We start from the raw sequence: 16,807 nt of genomic DNA, 5'->3' as shown, positions 1-16,807 counted from the left end.
ACAGATAAATTGAAGTGATAAAGGTTAAATAGCTTTCCCAGTAACAAACAATGGGTCAATGATAAATGTTTTGCCAATTATCTCTCCATTAGAAGTTGGTCCATTGACAATATTCTTCTTCCATAATACATCTCATATAAACATAATAAATACTCTTCTAAACAGAAATGACAGCTTTGTGAAGATCCAAATGCAGGCTCTTGGAAGGGTTCCCTGTTTCTCTGCCCTCTAGTCCTCCGAAGCACCCTCTTTTTCTCAACCGGCTCAGATGTTCAACCCAACTGCTATCCAGCCCAATCTTCCTTCTAAGCTGAGATCCTGTGACCTACTTCTCCTCCCCTTTAACAAAGCAAGTATCAGAGTTTAGAGTTTCCCAAAGATACTGAGCACGTAATTTGTTCCTACATGCTTTGCTTAAGGTCTCTGCTATTATCTCCAGTTTACACACGTTTAATACCATATATTTAAGGCCTGATTCAATCCCTGGAACTGTATCTCTTGGTTCTCCCTGTTCAAACATACAGAATCTCATAGAATATGTCTTTCAGTTAACATGTTTCCAGTTTAGATGTCTTGACTGTTCTGATGGTGAAATCAGTGTGGTTCTATTGGACACTGGGTATTTATGTGTGGCAAGATGGGAGTGTTGCCTAAGGATTGGATGAGGCCTTCTCTCCAAACATCTCTGGATGGTTCATTGCAGTAAATCATCTTCCTTTCACCCCAGGAAGTATCACAAAGAAATTTCCCTTCTCTGTTCACAACACTGGATCTATTTCTGCTGCATGGCATGAGGTAGTTTTACAAACTTAAAAATAGCCTCTTCCATTTTTTCCCATTCTTCTGTTACTCCACCCCTCTGCTCTTCTTATCCTTGTTTCTTCTCTTAGCAAGTTATTGTATTTGCTGAAGGATATAGAAGTCCCATGATGGGTGAGGGGAAGGAACTGGGACTGTAAATGGGAAACACAGCTGCAAAATGGAGGGAGGTGAGGACAGTGCTTTTCTCTAATTAGAAAAACAAAACTGTTTCAAGTTTTCAGTGATCATATGGCCGTGCTTATTAATCATCATCACAACACAAATAATAGTTAACAAAGTGCCACGTACTTTACACGTGTTAAATCCTATACGGTATTTAACACATGTTCTTCCTTTTTTTTTACGTTCACTTTACAGGTGAAGAAACTGAGGTTTAGAGTTTTTACAGGTTGCCCAAGGCTACACAGGCAATAAATAGTGCAGCAAGTTCCAAACCCAGGTCAGGATGACACCCAAGCCCACATTGTGCTGCTTCTCTGCATTCAAAGGTGGTGTGAGAGGTCCATTGGGAAGAACTTGTTGCTATAAAATAAAACGTATATAATAAAAACACAAAATCTGGACAACCTGATACGTTGCAGTATAAGTGTAAATGGAAGCACACACAAATGGTTCTAATTAGTATCACTCTTATGCAGTCAAATCAATTTTTTACTGTTTCTTTCCTCGTTTTGCTAGTTTTCACAGATCTCCAACCACTTTTCCCAGATGCCTGGAAGGTCATTTCCTATCTTCCAGTGATATGCATGTAATGACGACATCAAAGGCTGTCTCTGTTTGGGAGGTCCTGGGTGTTGCCAGGTAGTTCCTAGTTCATCTTTTCCAAGATCAAACTGTAAATAACTATTATCTCAATCCAAATGTATTAGTTTTTCATGCTACCAGAATTTTATAGTGCAGTGATGCAGTGATTGAGAGGTTGAGATTTGGCATTTCATAGGCCATTGTTTGCAGTTCTCTCTCCGCCATTTCTCTAGTTCTGTGGCCTTGGCTATATGCTTTCTAAATTTCAGTTTTTCTCTCTTTAAAAGGGATATAACAAGAGTACTTAAGGTGGTTATTAGGATTAAATGAGCCAAAGCTGAAAAGCGCCTAGTATAATCCTTGATGTAATAAACACCCAATAAATGTTAGCTGTTACTATTAAGAGTAAAATACTAGTCTCATACTTTATTATGCAGTGAGAGAAGGCAAGAAATGGCTGAATGAATCCTCTGAATTTTGTAATATTAATTTAGATTTTTTTTCAGGGGCAATATTATGTTCTCTAAATCCTGTAATGTAGTAGGAAGTATCCATTTTGAATGGATTCTTCTGAATTAGGAGATTGAAAATATTAGTGAACAGCTTTCAGATGGATTCAGTTCGTTTTGTTTTCCCTAATTTCTTTTAAATTTTATTTCTATTTATTTTCCCAGTTTTATTGATGCATAATTGACAAATAAAATAGTATATATTTAAAGTATACAACATGATTTTTTATAACTGTATATTACTTTATTTTTTGTTCAGAGTAAGATTTAATTGACAAATAAAATTGTAAGATATTTAAAGTGCACATCAGGATTATCTGATATACATTGTGAAATAATTACCACAATCAGGTTTATTAACACCTCGTCACGTCACATAGTTACCATTTTTTTTGTGTGTGATGAGAATGCTTAAGATTTATTCTCTTAGCAAATTTCAAGTACACAATACAGTATCATTAACCATAGTCACCATGCTGTACGTTACATCCCCAGAATTTATTCATCTTATAACTGAAGGCTTGTACCCTTTGACAGCATCTTTCCATTTTCCCCACCCCTCTGGTAACTAATGTTCTACTCTCTGTTTCTATGAGTTCAAAAATTTTTTTATTTTTTAGAGTCCACATATAAGTGAGAGCATACAGTATTTGACTTTCTCTGTCTTATTTCACTTAGCATAATGTCCCCTAGGTGTATCCATGTTGTTGCAAATGACAAGATTTCTTACTTTCTATGGCTGAGTAATATTACATCTTATGTATATATATTTGTATATATAGATAAATCTCTATATATACATGTATATCACATTTTCTTTAGCTGTTCATCTTTTGATGGACACTTAGGTTGTTTCCATATGTTGTCTGTTGTGAATAGTGCTGCAGTGACTGTCTGTGTGCAGGTATTTCTTTGAGATGCTGATTTTATTTCCTTTGGATGTATACCAGAGATGGAATTGCTGGATCATATGGTAGTTTTTATATTTTTAATTTGTTGAGGAACTGTCCTACTCTTTTCCGTAATGACTTTACCAATTTGCATTCTCATAAACAGAGTACTATTTTTTGGTGTGTGTGTCAAGTATTTTCATGTGAATGTAAGAGGATTTCAAAGTCAGTTTTTAAATCTGAGCGCTGCTCTTTCTTCCCAGAGTTTAGGGTTAACATGAGGAGAAACTATATTTTCTATTCTGGATACTTTTTTTTTTGGAGATGTTTCCAGGACTTGTTTCTGTGTTTCAGAGACAGCCACAAATGTTGTCTTTGTACCCTTACAAACCAGCAGACGTCATTTCCCAGGCCATCTCTAAACAGGGACCTGGTGGACAATTTTGATGAACAGCTAAGCTCAGGTTATTTATGAGGCATGTGGAAATATGCATGAAGCTTTAAGGATGCTGCAGCAGGTACTTAAAACACAAGACTTGAATGTCTAATGCAATGAGAAGGCTGTGCTTTAAGCAGAAAAGGGAAATCTCTCTTCAAAGTTGCACTACTTGTTTTCAGTGTTCTTTTAATTTTACCATCCCAGACACTTAAAGCCTGTAAGCTCTGCCAGTCTCATACCTGAAAAGAGTTGCTATAGGGATATTTGTGTCTGGTAAAAGATCATAGGCAGATCTTGAGATTAATTGGCAGGAGGGCATAACTCATGATAAATTCTTTTGAGATGTTCGTTCAGAATTGTATTGATTATCTTAAAGTTGTTTTTTTACAGGAACATGGGCAAAAGTACTCTGTAAACTGTAAAGTTATGAATAACTCTTACAATAAACAATATGAGGGTCTTTTAGCCTTAAATAAATGATTAAACTTATTCTGAATAATCTTAAGGAGAGTGCACAAGACTAATGAGAGAGAACACCTAGCATGGCAGTGAGAGGAACTCTAATTATCAGAGGTGTTTTGGGGGAGCCGTGGGCTTTCTTGGGAACTAGTGAGTTTGCAGTCACTGAGCATGTTCAAGTGTGACCCGTGTGTCTACTTGTCATGGGTGTTACAGAGAATGTTGACGAGACCAGCGACTTTCATTCTTACTCTCTTACAAGGGTATAGTGGAGTTCTCCAGAAACGACAAGATCTGCGATTTCACAAGTGATTAAATGCACAAGTAGATATAAGAATCCAGCTATCTTCCATTAAAGTAGACATTAAAAAGATTTGTAAAGTTGTAAAATGATGCCATTCTTCTAAGTAAACAATTTTAGTTTGGGAAAATTGATATTTTTCACAAAAATGTTATTTATGTTAACATGTATTATATTTATTAACGTTATTTTTAATGAATTAATACACAACTATTTTGAACACTTCTCACTTTTTATTTCTAATAAGGTAAATATAAAGAGTTATAATTCATATACACACCTGTTGTCTGAGATCCTCATATTTGTTATCTGTTGCCGTGTAACAGATCATCCCCAAACTTAATGGCTTAAAAACAACAAATATTTATTGTCTCACAGTTTCTGTTGGTCTGGAATTCAGGAGCAGCTCAGCTGGGGAATTCTGAGTCTCACGAGGTTGCAGGCAAGACCACAGCTGCCGTCATTGGAAGGCTTAACTGGGGCTGGAGAATCTGCTTCCAGGAAGGCTCACTCACTGGCTGTGGGCAAGAGGCCTCAGTGCCTTTTGTTATGAATCCTCACAACATCATAGATGGTTTCTTCAGAATGAGTGGTCCAAGGTGGAGAGAATAAAATGGAGGGCATGGTGTCTTTTGTGAGCCAGCCTCAGAAGTCAAACTTTATCATTTGCCACCATCTCTTCATTAGAAATGATTAAGTACAGCCCACATCCAAGGGGAAGTGCATTAGGTTCCATTGATGGGATGAGTATCAGAGAATTTGTGGACATATTTTAAAACCACAACTGTCCTCTTTAAGGACCCCTGGACTGGATGATCTTAAAGGGTATTTTTAACCCCAAGTTTCCATGAGGAAGGGAAATGAGGTAAATGTTTAGGTCAGAATAAAGATCCAATCCAAGAGGCCCTCTTGAAAGGATTTCCCTTCTTACCTACCTGGCAAATTGCCATAATTCTTTAAAACTAAATTTGGAAATTACTTCCTTCTGAAAATATTTAGGCCTCTTCCTCTGTACTATCTCTGTACCTATGTATATGTCTGATATTATGCTTTTCACACTGTACTGCAATTATTTTGTTTCTTATTCTCTTTTCTTATTGGACAGTGAGATTTGGAGGTCAGGGATGTTATCCTATTTCTTTCTTTCTCCAGTATCTGGCACTGTGTCATACTTATTCATCTTCTGAAGTCACATTTACTCTATGTTTGTTTATTTATTCTTTCCTAACTGTTCCATCTTCAGTGCCCTATACTGTGTTAGGCGTTGGGACAAGATTCCTGTTCTTATGGTATATTTTACTAGGAAGACAGACAATAAATAAGTAAACAAACAAACAAGATAGTTTCAGAAAGTGACCCATGCTATGAAGAAAATAAATGCAGACTTAACTATGTGGGTTGCATGGAACGGGGGTTACTTTAGGTGGGGTGGTAAGGGCACACTATAAGTCTACATGTCTGGCCTTCAGTGGCCCAGCCTTGTATCTGAAACTGGGATGGACCCAAGTCCCCCAGCATGGGAAAGAAGTGGACAGACCTCAGAGTTCTGAGTGTAGGGCCTTAGGACATTCAGAAAATGTCAAATGCAAGGTTCCAATGTAAAAGCAAGAAACAGATCTGAGGTGAAGAATCTGTAGGGTCAGTGTGGCCAGAAGGGGCACATCTGTCACTTGCCTCAGGCCATACCTACAGACTGAGAGAGAGTAAGCAAGGTTGCCTGGGCAGAAATGTGAGCACAGTGGGGGCTGCGGATCATCCGGGGTCACACAGAGCCCACAGTAAGTAGTGGAGTTGAGCCTCAAACCCAGGCCATGGGCTCAATACAATTACATTCTTGCTGTCTCCACTAAACTCTGGGAACTTAATGGAGGGGTGTGAGACTTGCCTATTTTAGAGGATCAGAGAGTACAGGTGGTGGTGTCATTGCAGTGTGTGTGGGACATGGAAGTGCAAGGCAAGGTGATGAGTATGGGAGTGCAGAGCTCATTCTAGCCTTTTGCGCTCGCACTAGTCCCATCCCTTCAGGCCAGGTACCCTCGTGTTCTTTTCCTCCCCTGTCCAAACCTGCTCTCAGGGAAAATTCCCTAGTCCAGGAAATGTTCAGCTGGTACATAATACAGGTGTGGTCCAGCAGGTTTCTGCACAGCAGACATGCTGAGTTCCCAGAATCTCCTGGGGGAAAGATTCTGGAGATTTCTCATGACTCTGAAAATATTTTCAAAATTAAGTCTTAATATCCTAGAAACAAGCAATTAACAAAGCAATAAACAAAAACCCCTCCAAATCCTCAAATGTTGGCTCTTCCGTAAAACCTCCCCTGAGTGGTCAACCTTCTCTCCTTTTTGTGGCCATAGCATTTTGTATATGCCTCTTTTCAAGCCCTTCTCATATTTTAAGCAATTAATTGTTTACAGGTCTCTCTCTTTTGAGGGCAGGGACTGCCATTTATTCACTTTTGGTATATTTTACTTGGGTAAATAAAGGAAAAGGGGAAAAAGGAATCTAAAGCCATGCACACAAAGGTGCCATGGGCTGGCGTCTGCTTGAGACATTGCGCCTTCCCCCAGACGGTATCAGTGTACCGCCACAGGAGGCTGGTGAGCTGAATGATGGCATATCTTTCTTACAAAGAATCCCTAATAAGGGAAATGCTTATGTTATAATATTAAGTAATAATAGAGCCAATTGAATTGAATGTCATGTATAATAATGCATAGGAGGAAGATCTGGAAGGAAATGAACCAAAACGTTGAAATCATAATCGCTAATGGGTAGCATTGTTTATGATTTTATTTTCACCTCTCTAATTTTATGTGTTATCTGAAGTTTCTAGAATAAGTATGTATTATTAATATATGTGAGATAAGGAAATTTGGTCTCCCCCCGCAAATATCTCTCAGGAAACAGGGAGTCTCCTTACATTCTAGTCCTTCCAGTGTCCTTTGCATTATGGAATGCTCTCTCTGACATTTTTTGACCCACAAAGTACTATCTGGGGAAGACACATTAGTTTTAAATGACCTCAAGAAATCATAAAATTTTAGATGATTATGGTGACCTTCTAAATAAAAAAAAAAGAGAGCAAAGACACTTAACATGAATTTAATGAATTCCTCCCTAGGGATAAGATCCCTAAATTGCAAGCCTTAGATGTCACTGTAAGTCAGCTTTCTGGAGGTCCCTTTACAAAGCAATAATGTAAGTGATTACACTGTTAAGATTATGAATATACACTTGTAGGATAAATGGAAAAACAATTGTCAGTATTTTGTGAATAGGTACTTGTGGCTTGATATAAAAATTCCAATGGCAGCATCATAGTTAAAAAACACACACACGGGCTTGCCTGGTGGCGCAGAGGTTGAGAGTACGCCTGCCGATGCAGGGGACGGGAAGATCCCACATGCCGCAGAGCGGCTGGGCCCGTGAGCCATGGCCGCTGAGCCTGCGCGTCTGGAGCCTGTGCACCGCAACAGGAGAGGCCACAACAGTGAGAGGCCCACGTACCGCAAAACAAAACAAAACAAAACAAAAAAAATACACACACACACACACAACAGATTAGATGAAAGAGAAGATTATGTCCGGAAAACTGTCAGATGACTCGCAAGTGTCTCTCATGATATGGAGGACACTTGCCTCTAAAGACACATATAGCAACTTTGAATCAAATACCTTAATGGATGAAAGAGTAGGAGAAAAGATACTTCTAAATTGAATGTTATTTTATATAATATGATTTTAAATATGTACACTTAATTATATTAATAAGTTGAATATTGAAATTAGATATATAACTATTTCATCTATATCCCTAAAGGCTTATATTCAAGTTAGTCAAAACCATTAAACATTTTTTTTTCTCTTTGGGAAAGTGACCTTATGTTAGGGTCACTTTCTATTCCTATATACTTTTTAATAAGAGAAAAATCAAGAGCACAACCTTGTTATCCCTTCCAGGGACTCGTAAAAGTTAACAGGGATTTATGCCCTTATGTAAGTAGTTAAACTTTAATGGTGAGATCCCAGTCATCAGCTGGTGGATGGGGAAGATATTTAGGGGAGGCAGATGGGTCTCACTGCCCTCAGAATTGCACAAGGCAGGACATTAACTTGAACCTGAGTGAGGCTGGCTTTGCAGGGGAAGTTTCCACCCGGGGAAACTTCTTGGAGGAGTGACTTTGGAGCTCACTCTACGAGTAGATGGAGGACATATTAGGAAGAAAGGAATATAAAGGTATGTGTTAGTGATATACTGCTGCATTACCAACTCCCCCAAAACCTAAATGCCTAAAACAACACCCATTTATTTATCACTGTTCTTTGGATTGGCAATCTGGGCAGAGCTCAGCTGGGACCGCTCAGCTCTATCTGTTGGCACCTGTTGGTGGTTTAGTTGGTCATGGAGAGCCTCATTCTCAGCTCACAGTCTGGGGCCTGGGTAAATGATCCTGTAATGGCTGGACTGCTGGGCCTCTTTCCCCATATGGTCTTTTTCATCCTCACAGATGGTCTTGTTCACATGGCAGCAGTGTCCAAAGAGCATGAAAGCAGAGGCTTCAGGGCTTCTAGAAGCCAAGGCTTGGAAGTCATAGGATTTCACTTGTGCCACAAACTATTGGTCAGAGCAAGTCACAAAGTCAGCTCAGATTCAAGGCAGTGGGGAAATAGTTTCCACTATTTAGTTTTGATGGGAGTTGCTGTAAAGAATTTGTGGCCATATTTAACTTATTGTAGGGCATCATATGGGGAGAGAACAGCTTCTAGAGGGGAATAGAGGCTGGTTGGACCCCTCATAGTTTTGGTGGTACAACATATAGTAAGGGAGATCTTTAACCACAGGTACATTAAAAAAAATCATCTGTACTAATCTGAGTCAAATTAATGCCTCCCAGACCATTTTATTTGGAATTTATCCTTGGTTGTATTCATGTTTTTCACATATCTACAAATGAATAACCTTATTGACTCAATAAATAGAAAGCATCATAGTCACATATAAAGGGGCTCAACTGAGGCTTTAGAAGACTTCAAACTCAAGCTTAATGTCAGTGAAACATAAACCATTTGATAGATTATGGAACTAGGTTCAGCAGAAAAATAGGCAAGGTTCTGGCTTCATTTCTGTTCCAGGAAAGGGCGTAGTACCTAGTTGTGGATGGATCTTGGTCCCAAACTGGAGGTCACAGCCAGAGAAAAGTGTTCCACATCATCCTGATTATTTCATTCAGAGCACCTAGAGAAGGAACAAGAAAGATCCTGGCCTCTGCACTCTATTTCACTATCATTTAACTTTCCGAGGCTCTACTTGGAAGCATATATCCACCACTCCTCGTCCCTTTCTCCCACTCCTGATTCACCTTTGTAATGCTTCTTTAAACCATTTCCCAGAAAATAGTTGAATCAGTTATACTGTTTTATATCATATGCTTTAATTATAATCCAAAAAGCGGGAAATGGAAAGTATTGGCACACAGCTAATTATCAGATAAAAAGGAATGTTTCTTCAAATGTGGTGAGTAGAATAGCATGTCATCTCCTGTCAATTAACTATGAATATGCCCATTCCAGCACTTTTTAAAAGAATCCCTCAAGAAAGCTGAGAAATACATTTTTAATGGAGTCACCTGTGCCTCTAGGCCTTGGGAACTTTAACAAGGATCACTCCATGAAAAAGTTGCTATAGGCATGTATAATAAATTAAACATGAATTTTAAATTATTCACTGAGTCTTCCTAAGGGATTGAGATGCTGTAGGGATAATGAAAATGCAATGTTAGATTTTAAAAGGGGCTGAAAAAGAAGGGTCCATCTAAATTTCACCTTTGCTGAAAAATGAGCTAAAAGGATAACTTCAAATTAGTAGTACTGATTAATGTAAGCTTGCAATGCAAGGCATTACTATTTTTAAGTACTAGTGCAATTTCATTGGTTCATATTTTTACATGTTTGATCATGTAAAACAATGTAGCAATAGAGCTGAGGGAGAAAATAATAATAATATAATAATAATAATGATAGATGCTACTTATGAGTTACTTTGATTGGACTTTTTTGTAAATTATCCCCAGGTTGTATAGGCGACAACTGAGTATAGAGAGATTAAATAGCTTGCTGATGGTCATTGAACTAGGATTTGAACACTGGCTTTTGTGACTGTTCCAAGTTGTGTTTCCTTCTAACTACGCTATTCTACCCAAATCCTATTGCCTCCTGAAGGTGGATTGATGAAGAGAAGTAGCTAAGGGCTCTGGTGTCAGAGTTCTTAGTTCAACTACCATCTCTTCCTCTTACTAGCTGTGTGACCTTGGATAGTTTCTTCCTATTTAAAATAAAATAGAGAAAATAATGTAAGGGTTAAGTGGGAAAATGTATACAAAGCAATTAACCCAATGCCTGCTATTCAGTAAGAGTTCAATATGGGGTATTGTTACTGTTACTGAAAGTAAACAAAAGGAAAAAAGAATGGTGTGGTTGCCTTTGATGACAAACAGCCCCAAAGTAGTGCCATATGTTCTTGCTGGGTGTGGGAGAGCAGCAGACTGCTCACTCTGTTGACTCGTCAAGCCTGGGTGATCCCAGCCTGTCTCACTCATGGTTTACTGTCCGAAGTCCCCTAATGCATCTGACTGGATGGTGCTCGCTCCCATCCTGCACCATCTGGTGACAACGAAGGAGATGCCTCAGCTCCCTTTGGGTAGTGCATGGCAAGTTCATGGTCAGGATAGTTTCTTTTTCTTTTCTTTTTTATCTCAGGTCCTCCTCCTGGAGCTGAGCCAGCAGGGAACTCTCCAACAGGTTTCTCCTTTTTGAAACATCTCTTCCATCCCTGAGCTGCTAGGGCTTTTCCCTTTAAAGGAAGCCTGATTTAACATTCCTAGCTAAATCGAAGAACATTCTGTGGCTTTTTGAAATTTCTTTCTGAAGATGGGAGGAGAGTGTGACGGGTTGAACTGTGTGCTTTCAAAATTCATATATTGAAGCCCTAACCTCAAAATGTAACTATTTGGATAAAGAGCCTTTAAAGAGGTAATTAAGGCAAAATGAAGTCATATGAGTGAGCCCTAATGCAATATGACTGGTGTTTTTATAAGAAGAGGAAGTTAGGATGGAGAGATGACCATGTGAGGACACAATGAGAAGGTGACTATCTGTAAGCCAAGATCTCAAGAAAACAAACCTGCCAAGTGTTGGACTTCCAGCTCCCAGAACTGTGAGAGAATTAATTTCTGTGTAAGTCACCCAGGCTGTGGTGTTCTGCAATACAGCTCTGGCAGATGAATACAGGTGGTCCTGAAGCAGGATATACTGCCTCAAGTACTCTCTGGTGAAGCCTGAGTTAGAGGAAGAGCCTTCACTGACAGGTCACTGAGGGTCTCAGTTTGTGAGGGGCAGTGGAGGGATAAGAGTGCTGGGAACTTTGAAGTCACCCTCTTGAGAGGGTCTTCCATCTTAAATATCTTTATCCACAGGTCTGAACTTATATCATTAGCAATTTATATGGAAGTCTCTTTTTTAATATCTTAAAATTTTATTTGTCAATTATAATTCAATAAATCTGGAAAAAAAAAGAATTACATTTACAAAAGGAAAGAACTAGTAAGGCAAGCAGATCTAAAAACTCGGATTGCTTCATGGCTGGCATGCAGTCCTGGGGCCAGGCGTCTTTGTCCCAGGGTCAGGCAAGTCTTTTTTTTTTTTTGGCTGCATTGGGTCTTTGTTGCTGCACGCAGGCTTTCTCTAGTTGTGGCAAGTGGGGGCTACTCTTCGTTGTGGTGCGCAGGCTTCTCATTGAGGTGGCTTTTCTTGTTGCAGAGCACGGGCTCTAGGCGCATGGGCTTCAGTAGTTGCAGCACGTGGGCTCAGTAGTTGCGGCATGTGGGCCGTAGAGCACTCAGGCTTCAGTAGTTGTGACATGTGGACTCAGTATTTGTGGCTTGCAGGCTCTAGACCACAGGCTCAGTAGTTGTGACGCATGGGCTTAGTTGCTCCGCAGCTTATGGGATCTTCCTGGACCAGGGCTCAAACCTGTATCCCCTGCATTGGCAGGCAGATTCTTAACCACTGCAACACCAGGGAAGTCCCAGGGTCAGGCAAGTCTTGAAGCCTTTTTTTTTAGTTCAACAAGCTCATGATAAAATAAGAATGCAATAGATCACTGGGATACTATTGATAGACTATGGATGTGGGATGTGGATTTTGGAGAAGGGTTCCAGGAAAGGGGTAGTGAAGGAGAAGATGCAAAGGCACAGATCATCAAGTCCTTTCCCTCCCAGCTCTGCCCAGAGCTAACCCTTCTGACTGGGTTTACAGAAAGAACGGTGGAGTTTTGTTTCTTCCTTGGTACCTCATTCCAGGATAGTGAGGCTCTCTGGGCTGGGGGCACAAGGCTGTGGTGATTTCTTCATGGTCAGTGGTTGAGATGGCTGTCCTTCAAGAACCTCTTTTGACCTTGTAGATGCTGCAACATTTTTATCAGAAATTTCTGCTTTAAGTGTAAGGGATGTGGTACAATTGAGGAAGGAAGTATGGAGAACAATCAAAACAAAACACTCTGGCCCCAGTTCAGTAAAGCAGAACACATTCCTGCCTCCTGCCCTCCACCAAAGTGTTTAACTTTTCCCTTTTTGTTCTTACTTCTGATTCTAGTGTGGTATAGTTTATAACTTTGATATTTTTATTTGTCATCATTTTGCCTTAAACATGAACACAAAGAAGACTTCAACAGCAGTAAACAGTAGTTTGTGGAAATGCTTTTGTGTTTGAAGTTTGATTAAATTTGTCCTTCAATAAGATTTCTGCTCCTACCCACACTCTCTCTCCTTCCTTCCCTGGAATCTTCCCCCCAACACTGCAGCCCATCCTCACACCCTCAGGATGTTAGCAGGTTTAAAGGAAAAGGATTTACTTTTTTAATGAGACTGCTGAAGACTGAAAAAAGCCTTTAAGACTCTGCAAAATGAATTTCTAAGTATATAATTTCTGACCACTAGGGCAGATTTTGTGAGGCAGGAGACCATTCCAAAGTTTCCAGTAGGTTAGTCTCTATACTTAATGAGAGTTTTGTGTGTAAGATGTAAAATTATGAGCTGTTACTTGTCTTTTTTTTTTGCATATTTTAAATTGTATACCATGAATAATTAGTTTCCTAACATGTATACTCACACTCAACCTTATAGCAAAAACAAAAAACAAAAAACCAATCCTGTACCTATTAGAAAATTATCTCATTGAGTATTTATAGCATTATTTAAAATGGATGTATATTATTTCATTTTATATACCATACTTTATTTAACCAACCCCCATTTCTGGACATTTCAGTTGCCCTCATTGTCTTTGCCATTATGCTTGTAGCACCCACACCTGTGACTTCATGGGGTGTTAGCTTCATTCAGGTTAAGGGGAAAAGCATGAGTCTAGTTTACAGATGGCTCTGCTGACGCCAGCTGGACATGGACTGCTGAGGTGCCAGCAGAGCCACATGCCCTGGAGGTTGGAAGTGGGAAATCCTCCCCACGGGCAGCACTTTGAGCAGTCCACCTTGTGATCCATTTTGCTTGGAAGGAGAGAAGACCTGAGGACTGACGGCAAGGAGGTTTAGGAAGAGTCAGGTGGATGATGCTCTTGAACTTGTGCCCCACATGAATGCTGTCCAAAGAGCATCTACTCCAAAGGCAACTCTCCATAAAAGGGTGGACATGGTGAGCTGCTCTATGGATGTCACTCAGCCTCGTCTCCAGCTATACCTGTGCTTGCCCAGTGTTTTGTGAACAAGGTCAGAGTAAGAGCTGGAGGCTGTGAATACCTGCAACAACAAAATTTCGCCTTACAAAGACTGACTTGGTCATTGGCCCCTTTGAGTGTCAGGTTTTCTAAGCAATGTCTAATCTGGAACATTTCATATGGTGCCATATGCTAAGTGAGGCATGGAGGGATTAACCACCTGTTTGGGTCACTTCTGACCTAGCAGCACCAGTTGTGGAATACTGAACTACCAGGACCTGTATCACTTTTTGGAAACAATATCAGGGCTGAGTGAATGGGGTGGCTTGGCTTTCTACAAGGATTTATCTGTTGTCCTGATTAACTCTGCTCCAGAGAGCCATGCTCAAAGCACTAGAGCACTCTGAAGAATCCATGGTGGGTTCCAACACCATTCTGTAGGTATTCTGCGCTGAGTGAACTGGTGACAACCTTTGACTGGTAGGACTAAGAGGTGAGTTTTTACCATCATTTCGTGTGGGTTTGTATTCACTCTTATCTAGATCCAGCCTTGTAGGAATGACCACGTCTTGCTATAGAGCATGGGTGACTAACTGTAATAATGTCTTAGGGTATGCATATGCTCTTCTTCAAAGAACAGGCTTGGAGGACAGAGAATCAGTTGGTTTCTATGGAAGGCTTTGCTTGTTTTCTAATACACCTGGTACAATACTGGTTCCCTTGCACAATACTGACTTGTTAATCCAGGAGATGGTTACATATTCTGTAGCTTAAATTTTTTTATTGTAGTAAAATACATATACCATAAAATTTACCATTTTAACAATTTCTAAGTGTACAGTTCTGTGGCATTTAGTCCATGGCTTTTTGCCTCTTAACTTGAGCCCACCTTTCCTTTCTATGGAAGCTTCATTCTCTCCAATGCCATGACCATGTTTCCTTTATGCCAAGATGCCATTAACTGTAAAACAAGCCACTATATTAATAGCAACATTTCATTAAAAAGTTATTCCTGGTAAGTTTCCTTGAATGTCAGTTATAAACCACATTCCTATTTCAGAAGAATTAATATGTATAAAATGCACATGACAGAATTGAGGAAATGTGTAGGTTCTCTGTGTTCTGTGGCAATGGCAGGAGTTAAAAAAATGTTTCTGAGGGGAGAGACACTTTCTCTATGGCATCCATGAGGATCAAACTGGAAACCCATAGTTTATTGGGCAGTCACAGGAAAACCATGACACTGCCAGGGCAGGGGACCTCTGAAATAAAAGGAATGTTTAGGTTTGTGGAGAATAAGAGGCTGTCATGACAATCTCAGAAAAAACTTAATTGAAGACTAAATAATCACTACCACAGGAAAGGTTTTCATACTTATTGAGCATCTACCTTCTGCCGAGAACTTTACATACATTTCTTACTTTACCCGCAGTGCAATCTTGGGAGGTAGGTTTGATATTTTACAGAGGAAGATAAGCAGGCTCGGACTGTTTAAATAATTTCCAAGATCTGATGCCTGGCAAGTGGTGGAACTGGGGTTTGACATTTGGATTGTATGACTCTAGTACCTGCGTCCCTCTCCTTCATACCAGTTACTTACTGGGTTCTAGCCACTCTGTAACATGATAGAAACAACGGAATTCCCTAGTCTCCTTCTAGGCTTGCGGTTTTAATATGATCTTCTGCTTTAAACCCCCGTGGTGGCCATTCCTATAGAATCATTTGTTGACTGACCATGTGCTACTTTGTGATGGGTTTCTATTTTGACCCATATCTAAAACTTTGTTATTTATTTAACATCTTATATATTTTTGTCCTTTCTCTCTCATAGATGAGAGAGGACACTGATTTGACTGTTGTATCTCCCACAGCATTTTACAAATATTGGTGGTCAGTTACTACCTATTGATTTGATTTTAATGAGTGGTAGGGAGACATTTTCTGATATAGCTGATCTGAAATAAACGTCATTGTCAAGATCATTTAAGGCATTAAGGTGTGGTTCACGGGACTTCTGACAATTCTTACACCCACAGTGTCAGAGATTCAGGGAGACTGATGAGGGAATAAATGGAATTTTAAAATTTGAGAATAGCTTTTTTGTTAAGGATTTCTAGAAAATATTTGCACTACTTTCAATCTTTGCTGTTAAAATCCCTGTAGATTTTGATCAGCGTTTTCATTATATTCATATTTTGTCCTCAATCAGATTATTGTCCACTTTCACCAGGGAAACTTCCCTTACCAAACAGGCAACCTTATTATTATTGTTTTACCTCTGAGCCTTACCTTTTTGAATATTTCAGAAAACTAATACTGAAAATTTTTCATGCTGAAATATCTATCAAGATCAAAGCAGGGCAGGAAAACATAAGCTAATTTTATTCAGAAGGTTCTATTCCCTCTTGGCCTTGCCGATTGTTTCCTGCTCAGGACACGTCCCCTGAGAGGGTGACGCTGGACAGCAGCCTTGAGAGTCAGTGAGAATGGTCTCAATGAACAAGAGAAGAGATAAACAAACTCTCTTTCACTTCATGGTAGTACTTATTTTTCATTGGAAAATATGCATAATTCAAACTACTACAATTCCCATTCTTATGCCAAATGTAATCCTGGAGGAGACTACTGCTGGCATGAGGTCTGGAGTTTGTACTGCCTCAAAGCCAGTAGCTTGTTTTTCCATCTGGGCTAAGTACAGAGTTTGCAAGCTTTTTTTTTCTGACTTATTCTCTGGTAAATTCCAGCCTTGGGCTACTATAGGATAGTTTTTTTTGCAAGGTTTTGCCCCAAGAGCTGGAAATGTACTATGGCCCTTGTTTAAAAATGTTTTGTTACTAAAAGTACAAGTAGTTCTTCTGAGGTTTGTGTGGCCACCTCAGGCTTGTGGGTTCAGTTCAGAGTTTCGATTTAGCTCTAC

Source organism: Delphinapterus leucas, chromosome 1 (assembly GCF_059928025.1).
Source record: "Delphinapterus leucas isolate spDelLeu-1000000601 "Yukka" chromosome 1, BTC_Dleu_Yukka2, whole genome shotgun sequence".
In the NCBI taxonomy this organism is placed as follows: domain Eukaryota; kingdom Metazoa; phylum Chordata; class Mammalia; order Artiodactyla; family Monodontidae; genus Delphinapterus; species Delphinapterus leucas.
This window is presented reverse-complemented; position numbering follows the sequence as displayed.